The sequence below is a fragment of the Phocoena sinus genome, chromosome 13, assembly GCF_008692025.1.
Source record: "Phocoena sinus isolate mPhoSin1 chromosome 13, mPhoSin1.pri, whole genome shotgun sequence".
Lineage (NCBI taxonomy): Eukaryota > Metazoa > Chordata > Mammalia > Artiodactyla > Phocoenidae > Phocoena > Phocoena sinus.
Genome location: NC_045775.1, coordinates 89,596,569 through 89,612,313, shown reverse-complemented (window position 1 = coordinate 89,612,313; position 15,745 = coordinate 89,596,569). Strand labels below are relative to the sequence as shown.

General features: G+C 42.5%; 1 long non-coding RNA gene across 3 annotated transcripts in view; it reads left to right on the top strand.

Annotated features, from left to right (window-relative positions):
* The window catches only part of LOC116763962, a 107,388-nt gene extending 94,310 nt beyond the window's left edge, over positions 1 to 13,078 (top strand). For 2 of the 3 annotated variants that reach the window (XR_004352694.1, XR_004352695.1), the window contains one exon: positions 12,306 to 13,078. This is a non-coding gene — a long non-coding RNA (uncharacterized LOC116763962). The remainder of the gene's footprint in view (positions 1 to 12,305) is intronic. The other variant, XR_004352696.1, reaches the window with a different exon arrangement.
* Positions 13,079 to 15,745: the final 2,667 nt, after the last annotated feature.

Genomic DNA, 15,745 nt, shown 5'->3' with positions numbered 1-15,745 from the left:
GCAGTGGCTTCTCTTAGTCGCGGAGCACGGGCCGTAGAGCACGCGAGCTTCAGTAGTTGTGGCGTGTAGGCTCAGTAGTTGTGGCTCACGGGCTTAGTTGCTCCTCAGCATGTGGGATCTTGCTGGACCAGGGCTCGAACCCGTGTCCCCTGTATCGACAGGCAGATTCTTAAGCACTGTGCCACCAGGGAAGCCCTGAAATTCTTATTTACCAAGAGCATTCTAGATATCCATCTGTATGGTATGAGTAATGTGAGGGTCCCTGATGACTAGTGTGTTTTAGGGTCTGTTCTACGATTCTGTCTTACCTAAGGTCAAGAAATGCCTTTATTAAACATTTTTTGAAGGTTTAATTTTTTCCCACTTTTATTGAGATATAACTGCCTTATAATGTCTAAGGTTATGGTATACAGGGTGATGATTCGATATACGTATATATTGTGAAGTGATGACCACAGTAAGATTAGTTAACACACCCACCACCTCACGTGGCTGCCACCTTCTTGGTTCCGTCTGTATGTGTGTGGTGAGACCTTTTAAGATATACTCTCTCAGCAACTTTCAAGTACACAATACAATGTTGATGACTGTAGTCACCAAGCTGTACGTTAAATCCCAAAACGTATTCATCTTATAACTGGAAATTTGTACCCTTTGACCACCACCTTCACTCATTTCCCGCAGTGCCTCACCCTACTGCCCCTGGAAACCACCAGTCTATTCACTGTTTCTGTGAGTTTAAAAAAAATTTTTCTGTACATAAATGAGATCATACAGTGTTTGTCTTTCTCGGTCTGACTTATTTTACTAAGCCTAATGCCCTCAAGGTTCATCTATCTTGTTGAAAATTGAAGGACTTCCTTCTTTTTAAATGTCTGAATAATATTCCAAAATATAATATATATAATATATATAGCCAAAGGAAATGAAATCACACTCTCAGAGATATCTCCACCTCCATGTTCATTGCAGTATAATTCACCTTTGGATATATACCTCAAGTGAGATTTTGGGATCAGGAATTAATTTCTTGAGGAACCTCCATGCTTTTTTCCATAGTAGCTGCACCAATTTACATTCCCACCAACACCATACAAATATTCCTATTTCACAAGACGTCACCAGCACTTGGTATCTATTGTCTTTTTGATAATAGCCATTCTAACAAGTGTGAGGTGATATCTCACTGTGGTTTTGATTTGCATTTCCTAATGATTAGTGATGTTGAGCACGTTTTCACGTACCTAGTGGCCATTTGTATATTTTTTTTTTTGAAAAATGACTACATCCTTTGCCTGTTTTCTAATTGGATTATTGTTACCTGCTGTTGAGTCCTGTGAGTTCCTTGTATATTTTGGATATTACTCTCTTATCTGTTATATTGCAAATATGTCTCCCGTTCTGTAGAATGTCTGTTCATTTTGTGGATTGTTTCTTTCACTGGGCAGAAGCTTTTATGTTTGATGTGGTCTCACTTGTTGATTATTGCTTTTGTTGATTGTGCTTCTGATATTATACCCAAAACTTCACTGCCAAGGTCCCCGTCGAGAAGCTTATCCCCTATGTCTTCTGCCGGCCGGGATCTCCACTCTCGCATGCACTACTGCAAGCGAGAACGCGGTCCGCTGAGATCTGAGCACTGGCGGCTGTAAGCCCTGCCTCCCTTCTCTCTGTCTGACCCCCAGTGGTCAGGCTCTGTAAGGTGGGGCCTGAACGGACCTCCCGGGAAGCTTCCTGAAGCAGTGGGGAAACTGGATGTCCGCCTTGGGTTCTCTCTTTTCCACTGGAGAAGCCATGGGTGCGGGGGAGGGGATGGGCTTTCTCAGTGTGGCCCTGTGCCGGCCTGGGGGATGGGCTCTGAGGTCAAAAGGAAGCTGCTCCTCTTCCTCTGCTAAGTGTCCTTCTGGATCTCTGCTGTCCAGGGGGTGCTTCAGCGTCACCCTTGGGTTCTGGGATGTTCCTGATGGTGTCGTGCCCATGGGTAGTTTCTGGTTGGCCTTCTTGAGAGGGGGACTAGAGCTGAGAATGACCTACATCGCTATCTTGTTGAGGTCACCCCAGGTACTTTTCATTAAAAAATTAGGACTGCAGATCTAAGCACTAGAAGAAAATTCAGTTCTGTCATATAAGGTCATTCAAAAGCATGCCGGGAATATTGTCCTATTTCTTAGAACCCTTTCAGCTGATAAATGAAGATATTTTTGCTTATCACCTCTCCCCCCAGGGTAAGGGTAGTCTGAAGTCTTTTCCAGGTCTTCACAGGCAGAGGTAATCAGAATTTGAGAAGAGTTGGGCCTAAAGAATATGTGTGTATGAGTATCACTATGGAAAAGGGAGTCTGGAGTTGAGAGCATGGCTTCATCCAGTACTGTTGCAATGCACTAGCTTGAGTTACGGTATATGATGAATAAAACAGACTGTGGTGGGGAATCAAAAATATAGTGGAAATGGTATTGCATTTTGTTTTGCTTCAGGTTTTGTTATTTTAGCTCAAACTGCTTATATTTCTTTCTGAAACTACTGTTACTCAACCACCACACAAAGGGAAAGTTGCTTCTCTGCCCGTGAATCTGTCATCGTGCTTATTACTTGGATGCTATATATTGAATTTATAGTGCGAGTTTTCAACATGAATTTTGCAATACTCAAACAAATAAAACGAATAATTCATACCTCAAAAACAAAATATTCTTCGGTAATTATGGTTTCTGAATATCCAAGTCTTTGTTAGAGATTTGACCCACGAAGAATTGGTCAAATCTACGCATACATAAGCGTATCTTTAAATTAAATTTTCATATGCTTTATAATACCAGAGTTGTCGCTCCATAATTAGATTATAACATTTAATTTACGTGTTGTCAAAACTAGTGGATTGTAGAATTTTAGTTATAATTACTCTTGGAAGATCCAAGAATCGCCAAATATAGCACAAAGAATTTGCAAGTACTGATTAGAAAAATTCTAAAAACTTTAAGTCCACATTAATTTTGAGTAAAATATGATTTTTTTCCTAACATCATGTAAATTCCACAGTTTTTCTTATTTCTTTTTATTGTCCAAGACATCAGTTTTTACTCCTTTTGAAAATCCTCTATTCATTATGTAAATAATTATTGAAAACCTTTCTTTTGCTGTACATGTGTGCACCTTCCCTCCCCCTCCACGTACACAGATCAGTTTATTTCTCAGCCACTGGAGGATAATTCACATAACTATGGCTCTGATCCCTAGATATTTCAGGGTATATTTCCTAAGAAAAGGATATTATCTTATTTAAAAATAGTACAGTTATCAGCTTCAGTAGATTTTACATTGCTATCCTTTATCTAACCCCTGGTTCTCAGCTCTACCTGCCCAGCTCTGGGAGATCACCAGCTCCACCAGGTGCTCCTGGAAACCCACTCAGGGCTGTGAACCAGGATGACAATATAACCTACCTTGCTTGTTTCTCATATATCAGGAACCACTGCCCTTTGCTGCTTGAGGAGTGTGTCTTGGAAACCTTTTTCTTTCTCACATATGTTTCCTGCCGTATAATAGTTATTTCAGGGGAATGTAAATTCATCCATCTTGCTTGGAAGCAGAAATATTTTCCTCTTAATTTTGAAAACGTCTCTGTAAATTAGGGAAATTAGTCTCTTATCTGTAATGTACATTGCTAATACTTTCTCTCAGTTTGTCATGTCTTTTGATTATGGCGTGCTTTACTATGCAGTTTTTTCACCACTAGGTGGTAAAACTTATCAGTTTTTCTTTACGGAATCTGGAATTTTAGTCATCATTAGAAAGCCTTTCCTAAAAGTTCCTACTAGTGCCCTAGTATATTTCCAGTCTTTATAAATGTTTGATGCGCATTTGAAAAGAAACATTGTGCTTTCTTATCAGCATAAGGTGATTGGTGTATATCTAAAAGATCGATCTTATTGATCGTATTGTTTAAATCTTTTATATCCTACATTAATTTTTGTCTACTTGCTTTGTCTCATGTTCAGAGCGATATGTTAAGATCTTCTATTGTTACTGTGTTTCTGTTTCCCTTTACATCACCTGTAATTTTTGTTTTGTGTATGTGGTTGCTGTGTTATTTAGTGCATACTTATTCATCACTACCAGATCTTTATGTGGAAGGTGCCTTTAAATATTACAAAATGTTCTTCTTTGACTCATTTGCCTTGAATTCTACTTTGTTTTGTATCAGGATTGCAGCCGCTGGCTTCTTACTGCTTCTTTGCCCAAGATGTTTTTATTCAAGTCTTTACTTCTGGCGTTCTTGAATCACTGCATTATAAGCGTGCTTTGTATGTAGTAGAGAGTTGTATTTTGTTTTATGGGCCAATTTGAAAATCTTTTTCTTTTTATGGGCACATTAGTCCTAGTCATGATTATTGATATGACTACTATACTGGTCCCAATTTTGTCTTATTATTTTATGCAGTAATTAATTTGCTTACTACTTTATTTATTCATTTACATTCTCTTTAGCTGTGGTGGGCGGGCTCTAGAGCGTGCGGGCTCAGTAGTTGTGGCGTGCAGGCTTAGTTGCCCCGCGACAACGCGGGATCTTAGTTCCCTGACCAGGGATTGAACCCGTGTCCCCTGCATTGGAAGGTGGATTCTTAACCACTGGATCACGAGGGAAGTCCCCCTATTATTTTATATTTACTGTGTCTATTTCTCTATTTGTTGTGGTTGCTTTAAATTTTTTCTTTTGACATTTAAGAAGGTATAAATACTTATTTTAGTGGTTACCTTTGGATTAGTGCTTCTTATAGCGCCCTTAATGCCGCCCTCGCAACCCGGCTTTTTAACTTAACTCTTCACCATCTGTCAGCCTCAGTGGTACCCACTCACTCCCACTGACCACAGTCACTGATCTTATCCTAGTTTCTCCCTTTTCTCTTCTATCCTGCCTTGTTTTCAGTTGCACTTTCCTCCTTCACTAGAACAAAATTTCCTATTATACTTGAATTCATGACCCTGCCCTTTTATTGTTCTTAGCTCTTCAATTAAAAATATGAAATGTTCATTATAAGTCCTTTTGCAGAGTCCCAAGGAGCCATCCTTCGGCTGGATAAAAAGCCATCTTCTGGTAGATTTGTCTGAAAGTACGTATTCCCTGAATTCTGGCAGATGAAAAACTGCTTCTCTATAACTTTACTACCCTCAGGGAAGTTTGGCTGGTTAAATATCCTTGGTTTTCATTCCTCAAGTTTCTTGAAAATTATACTCCCCTGTTGCCTTTCTTTGTATATTATTTTGAGAAATCTCAGTCTGATTCCTCTGCCTTTATAAATACTTTCTTTTTTCTCTTTCTTCTTCTGTTCTCCCTCCCTTTCCCCATCTTTCTTTTTTTTTTTTTTTTTAATTAATTATTTATTTATTTTTGGCTGTGTTGGGTCTTCGTTTCTGCACGAGGGCTTTCTCTAGTTGTGGCAAGTGGGGGCCACTCTTCATCACGGTGCGTGGGCCTCTCACTATTGTGGCCTGTCTTGTTGCGGAGCACAAGCTCCAGATACGCAGGCTCAGTAATTGTGGCTTACGGGCCCAGTTGCTCCGCGGCATGTGGGATCCTCCCAGACCAGGGCTCAAACCCGTGTTGCCTGCATTAGCAGGCAGATTCTCAACCACTGCGCCACCAGGGAAGCCCTCCCCATCTTTCTTACTGTATCTTTCTTTCTTTTTTTTTGTCTGGAGACACAAAATATTTTTGTCTTTATCTTTAAAGTTTAATACCTTTACTAGAATATATGTTGGGTTACTTCTCTTTTATTTCTGGGATTTTTTTGAGTTATAGTTTTAAATATTAGTTCTGTTCAATTGTTTTGGGCTTTCTCCTCAAGGACAACTATTATATATACATTCAGCCTTGTTCGATTGTCTTCCATTACTGTCCACTTTCTTTCTTTAATTTCCTTTTTAGCTCATATTTCTCTCTCTTTTTTTTTAATTTCTTGATGCCTCTATTAAGTTTTTATTTGAGTATGTCTTTATTGGTACCTTGCAATTTAATCTTAATTTTATATGCTTTTGTTTTATCCTTTATTCATTTCCTGAATCTAATCAACTCCCATTTCATTTCTTCCTGCTTTTCTATATGTTTGTTCTTTGCTTTTGTATTTCTGATTGAAGACGTTTTTACCACATGCCCAGATTCTTGACTGAGGCTATTTAATATAGTCTGAAGTTGTTTACTACAGTTTTCTTCAATCTTGTGTTGAGTTTTTTGGTCAAGTCTTTTCATCAGCAAAAAAGGTTTCTTTAAATGTATGTATTTATTTCCCAGACGTTGCAGTCATTTTACACCAGGGTGATCTGCTGTTCTTTATTCTACTTGTTTCATGAACAGGATTCCTAGTCCGACAGTGCCCCTCTGTGCCGTCTGCTTTGTGGATGGAGGTGTTGGTGGTGGGTAAGGAAGGGAAGAGTTGGCGTGTCTTTCATTTCTGAAACATTCTCAATTTCTCCCTTTCATTTCCTCCTTTCTCACTGGGTCTTCTCCAAGGTGTATCCCCTCCGTGTGCATCTAATTCTTTCTAAAAGCAGTAGTTCCTCTAAGCTGCCCCTCTGGTCCCTTTCTCTATATAAGGCTGTAAACTATGAAGTCCTGGTCTGGGTTCCTTATTTGGGCATTTATTCTTGCAATTTCTCTTCTGAAAGTGGTCTTCTGCTGTTTTATATGAAGTCTTTTAAGCTTCTCTTCTCCACGCTTCACACCTAGAGGACTGCTACGGTAAGAACACCCGGTTTCCTTTCCTTTGTTTTTTTCTCTCTAATTACAGGTAATTTGATGATTGCATTTTCTCAGTTTTGTAGAAATGCTGAATTTGTCCTCCTTGTAGATGTCATGTGTTCTGGGGGAAGTAAGTGAGAGGGAGATGAAAAATAAGGCTTTCCATTATCCTGAAATGCCAGATCTGAAATTCCCCACGTCTGTCATCTGATTCCTTTCCATGTTTCTTCTACCTTCCCTGATTATCTTAGGCTTCTCCTGAATTTCAGTCATTGCATTTGTATTTGTAGCAAGTCTATTTATATACTTGCTTTTTCTAATACAACAATTAAATCTCTACTGGCCGTTTAATTTCAGCTTCTTTCTTCACTCTAAGATTTTGTTTTTCTTTTCATCTTATTCTTTTGTTTGATCATCTAGATTTGGAATTCTTCAAGTTTTATTGAGTTTGTATTCTTAAGTTCTTCTATAGCTTAAAGCGTTTGTAGGTTTTATAACCCTCCCCTGGGTAATGTTTTCTTCCAGAATGAGTTCTTCTTAGTTCCTCACTTTTCTTTTGTTATTTTTCTCCCTTCCTTCCTTCCTCTGTTATCTTTCTTTTAGTTGTTTACCTGCTTGCCAGGCTTTGTATTATCATCTTGTTCATTTTATAATTGGCTGCTCTCTCTAGACCTTTACCTTTCAATGATATAGTTTAGGCAAATACCTCCTGGGGTGGTTTGTCTTTCTGAGTTTGCTAGATGCTGTCCATTGATACTTAGAACCATCTCAAATCTTCTAAACTCTAACTTGTGTCCCAATGGCTAGAAACCTGAAAACGATATTTTCCACATTCCTTTGACATTTCTGGCCTACGTTTCACCAGTAAGAGTCACCCGAATGCTATTTGGAAGCTGGAAAAGAAAGGGAGACCATTACTGTCCTTTGGCAGCTGCTGGTGGACCCACAGGTGGATGGGGCATGAGGTTTGTAGTGACCTTCCACTGGGTTCCTGTGAATCAGCTTCTCTGGCATGGCAAGCAGCAAAAGTAGTGGTGTCCATTTTCCTGACTGAACGCTGACTGATACGCTGAGCCTCATTTTGAGGACTGATGTAGTTTTCTCCCCACTTTCACGAAGCCTGTGGTGTGAGGATATGTACGGTGATGTCGGGTAACGTTAAATGTACTGCCTTTGCTGGGACTGGGCTCCCTCTTCAGAGAAGCCACAGCTCTTCTAAGCTTGAGCTCAGTCCCTCTAGTGTGCACTGCTTCTGTGGACATCACTTGTGCTAGTTTTTATTTCAGGGATGACTGTGTGGTAACTCCCAGGATCACCGTGTATGATGACAGTGTAAAAATGCCCAAGAGGACAGATCCATACTTGCTGTGAATAAAAGGAGGGTCCTGTGTGGGTCTTCTCTGTGTCACCATTTATTTATTTATTTATTTTTAAATATTTATTTATTTATTTATTTGGCTGCACCGGGTCTTAGTTGAGGCACACGGGGTTGTGGACTTCTTAGTTGTATCATGCATGTGGGATCCAGTTTCCTGACCAGGGATTGAACCTGGGCCCCCTGCATTGGGAGTGAAGTCTTACCCACTGGACCACTGGGGAAGTCCCTGTGTTATCATTCGATTCTGAACATTTGCCTGAGAATTGGATCAAATTTGGAAAATCCTCAGCCCTTCTGGCTGCCTCTCCCCTTGATTCCTGGGAAAATAAGGCAGGTTCAAAGTCAAGAGGAACACCAAGCTTACCTGGGATTTCTAAGTCAATTTCTGGGCTAACTTAAATCACAAAATAGAATGAATGTGGCTCATTTGGCCCCCAGATGTTGCCATGATGAAAGGAGAGCTGGTCAGCGGCATTGCAGTGAGTAGGGGTTCACTCTAGCTGGCAACCTAACTCAAGAAGAAGCAGTAGGGATTAATCTCATACAGCATGCACTTCGCCTTAGAGAGGTGTCCAGCACAGTCCACAGGGCATTCCAGCCTCACACTGCATGGTGTTACCCCGGGTCTTTTGTGCCCTCATTGGTGTGGGACACGGGGACCAGCCGTGGATGACAGTGTGGGAGCCACCTTATGTTTCCCACCATTTTTACATTGTTGTAAAACAGCGCTGTGACAACTCACAGCTCCCCAAATTCAGGTGCCTCCCTGCAGAAAAAAAAAATGTACACAGCAAACAAGACGGACACGACGTTCCATACTTTCCTTAACTCCATTTTCAAGTATTACCATGAGAAGATCAGCTCTGGCCTGATGTTAACCTTTCCCCAGAATTAGATTGGTTATTCCAGGAAGACTAGCCCAGGTTTCAATGTTAAGGTTGTCAGGACCCAACAAAGTTAGGCTGGAATACAGGACGCACGCTGCCCTCTGTGCCTTCTAGTTATGGTCCTGTGGCCGTGGAGAGTCTAGGACGCTCCCGGGAAGAGCCGAGGCAGCACCATTTGGGGACAAGTTTTCCTTGAGTTCCATAGTTGTAAGCATGGGCTGCTACCCGCAATCAGGTGAGTCTAGGTTTGCTCACATGCCAGTGACAGTAGTTTGAACTGGCTTTGTTTCCAAATTAGATGAAGTCCATTTACAATAGACAGAGTTAGGATTTTGCTTTGTTTCGTCTCTGGCCCCTCCTCGAAAAGAGCGAGATGACAAAATACTCTGCTTGACTTCTCCATACCACGTGCATCCGGTGGGTAAATCAGAAGAAACGCTCTTGAGCCCCCTGTCTGCGGGTCTCTGTTCCACGCCTGACCAGGCTCCTTACCCAGCCTCTGTCAGTGTTGATGAGCCCAGGGTGGAAAGGCGCTTCTCTCTGGTCCCGACGGAATCTCACCTCGGGCGTCTCACTTCTAATCACTGCAAATAGCTATTTTGGCACATATTCAGAGCGGGCTCAGCTAGGGGCAGAGGAAATACTTTGCATTAACTGGATGATGTTAAGTTTCCAGCCATGCGCGCCGTCGCTTCAGGACAGAAAGGCTGTTGCCCGGAAAGACAGCTTGACTCACTCAGAGCCTGCGAGCGGGTGGCTCCTGAGATGCTAAGCGGGCGAGTTCCCTGGTTCTCTGCACTGGACTCTGTGCTCGGGGGCTTTTCCTCCAGGCAATGGAAGTGTGATGATTACAGAGGCTGGAAAAAGGCGAATCCCGTAACAGTATGATTTGGTGACTCCTTTCAGATGCTTCTGTGCTGGGTCCCCAGAGGTTTCCCCACAGTCCATTCAGGAGTTTATCTTGTTGGTGAATGTTGAAAAGACAGAATATATGCAGGTCGGGTTTGCAGCTTCCTACGTACCCCGATTTGAGGGGCTTTCCTCCTCCCAGGGCCCAACACTGACTGAAATGGACACATCTGGGCTCGACAGGGACCTGGGGTCAGGCTGGTTCTGATTGGTTTGAAGGCATAGAGCACAAACGGCATCCTTAAGTAACCCCAAAGACAGGTGCTCTGCCTAGAATCACTGTAAGTTAGTGGCTGGAAAGGTAGAGCTTGGGGGTTTGGCTTTAAATCTTGGACCCACTAGTTGTGTATATTTTGGCAAATGGATCAGCATTCCTGAGACTCAATTTCATCAGTTAGTATAATGGGGGAGATACTATCAATCTGATAGGGTTACTTTGAGGACCTAATGTGGATCATGTGTGCTTGTGCGTGCGTGTGTGTGTGTGTGTGTGTGTGTGTGCGCGTGCGCGCACGTGTGTGCCCGCAAAGCATGGTGCCTGGCTTTAGTTATTCAATAAATAACAGCTAATATTATTTATCAGGTTGGGACACTTTGTACAATATTCCAGCTTCCTCCAGGGCTCCTTCAGTTTCACAATAAATTTTTATCTTTCTTCTGACAAAACCCCTGATGAAAGCTGTCTTAGTCGGCTTGGGCTGGATAACAAAATACCGTAGTCTGGATGGCTCAAACTACAGCAATTTATCTTCTCACTCTTCTGGAGGCCGAAAAGTCCAGGGTGGAGGTTCCGACAGGGCTCGTCTTCTGGCGAGGATGCTCTTCCTGGCTGTTGCTGTGTTCTGTCACGGTGAAGAGAGATTTCTCTCTTCCTCTTTTTATCGGGCCACAGTGCCAGTGGATTAGAGCTTCGCCCTTATGACCTAATTTAACCTGAATTAACTCTTGAAGATCCTGTCTCCAAGGAAGAGTCATACTGGGAGTTAGGGTTTCAACATGTGCATTTTGAGGACACACAATTCAGCCCATAGCAAAAGCCAAGCTCTCCTGGGAAAGGATATCCTTGATGAGGCAGTGGGTTGTCCCCAGTCCACAGAGACCCTGGGTCCTGGCTTCTGGAGTGTCCCTTCCTAGTTACTATTGGAGTCGTTGTCTTCTGATCAGGGAGAGAAAATCAGGTGTTAGGACCTTGAGCTCTGCATATAAAATCACGTTTATATGCATAACAGTAGAACTTGAATTAGTTTCTGTAATCAGATTCTCTCTCTGGGGCATGGGGAAATGGAATAGAGAAGAAACCTGGGTGCTGGGGCCTCTCCAGTACTTCCTGAAGGCAGAGGGATAGAAAACCAGGGTGAGGGCTTCTGAAACCCTGTTCCCTAATGCGTGATGTTGCCCCTGGTCAGTCGAATGGAACTTTGTGCACAGTCCCCATAGGAAAGTGGCACTCAGTCAGCGTTTGTGGGATGCATGAACGAACATCCTTACAGATCTGCTTAGTGGAAATACAAATACCCGCTTCTACCATCACTAAATCACAGGAAGTCTGGCTTGAAACGGTGCTCCTGGCTGACTTGTATGTAAAAAGAAAAGGTGGCCCACGTATATAGTGTCTTATTGTGAAATCTTTGCTTGATTTTATTATAATAGCTGTAAATAAGATGAAAAGTTTGAATTAAAACGAACATGACTGTAAGTTGGCAATAATGATACAATAAAGTACCATTTTATCCTTCAAATATTTATTTCCAATAGTGTTGGAGATGTTACAGAAAAACCTGAATGAACTTTTTGGCCGACCCAATAAAATCAAATGTATCCTGTACAAGATCCTTTAATCATGAGATAGTTTTGCCCTCAAACAATCTACTAAACGTGATCTTATGTGAGACCCAGTGCCTGTCCATGGTTAATGAGCTCATGGACTTTACTTCATAAAGAAAAGCCGTATTTAATGTGTCTGTATCGTTTTGAATGATGCCCTGATACTAGATGCGACCGGCAGCCAGCGTGACTAAACTGCTTGCAGGTTCCAGACCACTGAAGCGAAGCCCTTTCAACAGGATGCTCTGTCATCCCATCAGTTTTTGTTTTGGCAGTTACAGACAGTGATGGTGTCGAGCCTAGCATCGAAATGTTCTATTTTGCTCCCAAAGTGAATCCTCATAGTTGTTATCCATGAGAAATGAGATGTATAAGAAGGCAGCACTTCAGTCAAAATTTCCAAAGTGTGCAGCGTAGCTAGGACCCGCTGAGAGCGGGTGGTGTACGTTGTCAAGACGCTTGTGTTAAGTAGTAGCGTGGGACCTAGGTGATGAGTCAAAGCTGGAAAAGTTTTTCTTTTTTTTGTGGGGGCAGGGGATGGAATGATAAATGCCTCACAATGTTTTTCTTTTAGAATATTAGGTTGTATTTCATACTGTGGAAACTATTCCAGCGGATTGCAACTCCTTGAGAAAAATTCATCGTTCTGACTAAATGTGCGGAGCTTGTCATATTTAGCAAGAGGTAAATATTTTGAAATCTCTAAATGGATTTGTTGGCAGCCGAAGGCTCTTTTAATCTAACTTAGCCCATACACTGGCTTAGTTAAGGTCAATTTATCACAAAAGTGTTCTGCTCCAGGACCCAGACCAAGAGCTTTGGGGAAACTGAAGAAGAAAAGCAAAATAACGCTAAAACTCGTGAGACGCCGCTGTGCTCCGGATCAGCAGCAGCATTCCCCGAATTCCAGGCTGGGACGGAGAGCTTCCCAGCAAGGGGGTGTGGCTTCCGGCGGGATGCACCAAAGAGCATTCTGTCATAGCCGCCACCAAGGGTCCGTTTACGTCCTGGAGGGACGGCTCTTACTCAGCTCTACAGGTGTGTGTGGAGGACTCACGGTGCACCCAGCAATTTCTCGTTCTTTGTCTGCATGTGGCAGCCAGAAGCAATGCTTACACGATGCTAACCTGGACAATTCACCAGACCTTTAGAAAACCACCGTCATATTTGTGGGCGATGGCACACTCCTGTTTTTCTCTGAAAAAAAAAATTGGGTCTGTCTTGCATTGGGTCACCAGAAGGTGGCTCAGTGGACAACAGAATCATTTTCATTACCTTGATTTTAAACTGATTCAACTTTTGTTGCAAGTCTTCACCAAAAATAAAAGCCATACATATTACCCATTATTACATTTGCTATAAAAATGTTGCTGTGGACTTCCACACCAGAAACTTCTTTCAGAATTGTGGTTTTCTTGGGAAATCTGTGTTTCTCACTTTCTATGAAGGAGAAATGTATAACTGATTGCTTCCATTCAGGCTCAGGCTACCAGGAAGCACAGCAGGAAAGTGAGAAGTCATTGAATTCCTCAAATTCTTCTCTTCTTTGAGCCTGACTTTCTAGCAATTTTTATACTTTAATACAGTTTAATATGGGCTTCCCTGGTGGCGCAGTGGTTGAGAGTCCGCCTGCCGATGCAGAGGACACGGGTTCGTTCCCTGGTCCGGGAAGATCCCACATGCCGCGGAGCGGCTGGGCCCGTGAGCCATGGCCGCTGAGCCTGCGCGTCCGGAGCCTGTGTTCCGCGGCGGGAGAGGCCACAACGGTGAGAGGCTCGCGTCCCGCAAAAAAAAAAAAAAGTTGGAAACAGCCTAAATTGATTTTGGGCGGGGGGAAGTCTTGGTTATAGGTCAATATAAAAAATGTAGATAAAAGGATGAGATCATCCTATATTTTATTGACCTGGACAAGCTTCCAGGATATACTTTTGTGTTAAAAAAGCAAGTTACGTGTTCTAGTTCTGTGAAAAAACGCCATTGGTATTTTGATAGGGATTGCTTTGAATCTGAAGATTGCCTTGGGTAGTGTGGACATTTTAACAATATTAATTCTTCCAGTCCATGAACGCAGTATATCTTTCCATCTGTTAGTGTCATCTTCAATTTCTTTCATCAGTGTCTTATAGTTTTTGGAGTACAGGTGTTTTACCTCATTAGTTAGATCCATTCCTAGTTATTTTTTTATATTTTTGGATGCAATTGTAAATGGCATTGTTTTCTTAATTTCTCTTTCTGATAGTTTGTTGTTAGCGTGTAGAAACTCAACAGATTTCTGTATACTAATTTCACCTCCTACAACTTTACTGAATTCATTGATACGTGTTACACATTAAAGTTGTTGAGAGAGGAAACCCTAAGAGTTCTCATCGCATGGAAAAATGTTTTTCTGTTTCTTTAATTTTATATCTAATATATGAGATGATGGACGTTCACTGCACTTATTGTGATAATTATTACGTGATATATGCAAGTCAGGTCATCGTGCTGTACACCTTAAACTTACACGGTGCTGTGTGCCGATTATGTCTCAGTAAAACCGCGAGAAGAAATAAATACATTTAAAAAGCAAGTTACAAAGCCGCATGCCTAGTAAAAAGCTACATGACGTGTCTGAATCATATAAATGCGCGTGCACGCACAGCAAAGACCCTGGGAGAGTCCCGAGCCACTGCTTGCCTTGGACGGACTGGAAGAGGGGTCACTTCCTCCGGGCAGTGGCAGCCTCATGCTAGGGCACCCATTTCAGCACGTGGGCACAAGCTGGCCTTTGATTTCGCTCCCCCCAGCCCCCAAGCATCTGAGGAGGCCTGGAGAGGAACTAACCTGATCACGAAGGTGACCCCTGGGGAGGGTCCTGGAATTTGAGGGAGGTCAGTTAAGGAGTACTTTTGCTTTAATTCTACTACTTCTATATTTTTATGAACTATTTCTGTAGTTTAGATAAAGTGAAATAAAACGATTGTGATTTTCCCAAGGGCTACGGGAATCTATGCAGAATAGGCTTAAAAGTGGCTTGTAATCCCCGGGCTCTGTCTTTACTGTGACCACTGTTCCCATCCCTCCAGGAATTCTCCTGCTGCTCTTCCCTTCTCTCCCTGTCTCAGATGCTGGGCTTTCTCTCCCACGGTAGTGGTCTCCCTGCTTCAGGAAAGCCATTCTCCGTGGTCCCCTCCCTTTGTTTGCTGTTACTCAGAAGGTCTGAGGCGGTGGGATCGCGAACTCAGCAGAGTCCAGCATCCTGGCTCCGGTTTCCCAGGTTTGTACCTAGAAAAGCCTGCAGATTAATTAGCTGGTATTGATTCATATTGTCTCCTGTCTCTGAGATGCTCCTAGGACTCAGGTGGTGCTAGGGGTTGTCTTTTTTCTTTAACAGAATTAAACTAAATGAGTTCCATGAGCTGGAAAAACCCAAGACCCTCTCAAAACATTTGACCACTCATGACCCAGCAGGCTCTGGGTAAGTGGAGAGGAGAGCCCATTGTCCGTACAGCTTGCACAGCAACAGGGAATGTAGATCTCGGATTGTTGTAATCTGATTCCTTTGTGTCAGCAAAGACGCATGTCCACCGAAGCCGGGTATGCAATGAGAAGTGGAAAAGATTTTCTTGTGGCTAAAGCTCAGTATTCCCTGATAAATTTCACTAAACAAAACTCCTTTGTGTCATTCCTTTAAGAACACAGAAATCAAGCGGTCCTGGATTGATGTGGGTAGTGTCTGGGTAAGGCATAGCAAACTCTTCCATCAAACAAACGTCTGGAGCAGGCTGTCCACTAGATTTATCACTCGCACTCCGAGGAAACGACCGTTTCCTATGATACGCTCCTTTCAGAATGAGATCTACACCCCATGTTCCATCTAAGCGCCCAGCAGCTACTGCCCAGCGTGGTTGTTTTTCCTGCAGCCAGGGCCAGAGGAGGACAAGTTGCACATCTTCTGATTACTCTGGTCATGTTAGCTAGTATTTCATTTGTTAAAAATATATTTGCAAAGTGAAAAACTAACAACCCTGGTGC